The sequence below is a fragment of the Neophocaena asiaeorientalis genome, unplaced genomic scaffold (genome assembly GCF_003031525.2).
Source record: "Neophocaena asiaeorientalis asiaeorientalis breed wild unplaced genomic scaffold, Neophocaena_asiaeorientalis_V1.1 scaffold110, whole genome shotgun sequence".
Classification (NCBI taxonomy): Eukaryota; Metazoa; Chordata; class Mammalia; order Artiodactyla; family Phocoenidae; genus Neophocaena; species Neophocaena asiaeorientalis.
In genome coordinates, this window is record NW_020175053.1 from 6,889,751 (window position 1) to 6,891,802 (window position 2,052).

Here is a 2,052-nt window from a genome sequence, read left to right on the forward strand (position 1 = left end):
TGTGGTGAACCTGAGTGTCAAGCCCCTCAGCTGAGAAAAGGGGACTACAAGCACCCAGCCCCTCGGGGCATTCTCAAATTTCCTAAAGGATGAAAACAAAGCACCAGCACAGACTAGGTTCTCAAGGGCTCTTCCTCTCTTCTATTGGGAAAGAACACTGGGTCCCCCCCACAACAGGAACGGATGAATAAAAAAGACAACAGGCCTAGGTGGTGGTACAGGGGAGGGTTCCAGGCCCTACCTTCTTTTACCGAGATTTTGAGTCAAGCACTGTAACTTCAAGTAAATTTGGTACATTCAAGATTGTCTGCATTGTCTTTTAAATTCAAGCTTAACTTCTAATAATTGAGTCAATATGTTCAAAACAATGCAAACTGATTTGAACAGGAGCCTCAGAAACCCCATGAGTAAAACCAGCTACTGCAAACACATTTTGGCCAAGCACTCCAAGCCAACCACAAGTGACTGGGGGCAGCCAGTCCTACACCGAGCTGTGGGGTTTAGCTGTGCACTCTCCAGGCCACAGCACTGCCAGCCAGCGGACCACTTGCCACATCTCCCTTCCCCACCTCACATTCCTCCACTATCCCCTCCCCAAATGTGCTTCTTTTTCAATCCCCTACAGGACCCTTGAAAGAAAAAAGGAAAAATAGACTCTACTATAAAACAGAAAGGTATACTGTATTATGAAACTTAAATTTCCCTCCCACTTATGCCCCCTAACCAGATCCTCTCCCAGAGGAAGCTATTCAACTTTCCTGTCACCCTTCCAGGTAGCACCTATGCATTTGCAGGCAGAGCTGTAGAACAAAATTTCCCCCTTTTATTAGCTTTTACACATGATAACCTCGTATCCCACCCACAGTCCATTGTATGTATAACCGTATTTTATTTAACCAATCCTTTTCAGAGAGACATTTGGGTTTCCTTCAATTGTTTGCTGTTGCCAACAGTTTTGCACTGAAAGTCACTGAGATCTGCCATATATGTAGCAGTTAAATGAGGAACATTTACTAGATATAGAACTGCTAGATCATCTTAATTTGAATGTGCAGTTGCCATTTCAATAGATATTGCCAAATTGCCTTCCGTAGAGGTTGTACCAATTTATTCTCCACCGGCAAAGTATGAGAACCGGACTGCAACCACTGTCTAGCACACCAATAGCGTTGTTTTTTTTTAATCTTTGCTGACTTAGATGAAAAACACCATTTCACAGTGTAACTTCGTTTTGCTAATTCATAAAATTTCAAAGAATAAAATATTAAGTGGAATGCTGCACATCTTTTGCGATTCCCTTCCGATGCCTGTTTTTCTGAAATAAAATATGTTCTTGGGGGCTCACTCTCTGGCACCCTCGACCTCCTATTCATTTTACCCAGGTTCCTCTATGATGAAGCCCTTCCCTAGATTAACTACCCTCGGCCCCATAACGTCCCCGATTCTAGTCACGGCAAGCAAGGCCCTACGTTCAGTGCTTTTCAGTTCAGAGCTTTGGAGGAAGCAGGAAGGAGGTTTTATGTCCCAAGTAGATACAAACTGAAGGACGTAAAATGAATTTTCATGAATTCATGGATGACAGAGTCGGAAGCATCTCTGAACAATGTTCAACTCAACACAATTTACTGAGTAGGCACCCTCAGTCCTCTGCAGGGCCCCAGCGTCTGCCCTCCACGAAGCCCAGTCCCTGGCAGCACGAAGCAAGGTCTGCAACAAAGGGAAAGGGAGTCCCACTTCCCAGGGGACGGCCCGCGTCGGGTGCGGATGGGATGCGTTCTGGACCATCGCGGCGCGGAGGCCGGAGCGGGGTAGGGACGAGCCCGGGCGGAAGGCGCTGGGCTCGGAGCCGGGGTGGGAGTGGGCAGACCATTGGCCGGCGCTCCGGGCCGAGGCGTCGCACTGACAGCGCGGCCGCCGGGGCTGTCGGGGGCCGTCCAGGTCCGTCCGTGCAGCAAGCGGGAGCCGAACCTGGGCCGGTTGAGGGGCCGAGGCTGGCATGCCGGGGTCCAAGGTCGCGCCAGGGGGACTGCGCCCGACCGGCCGCCTGTTGCA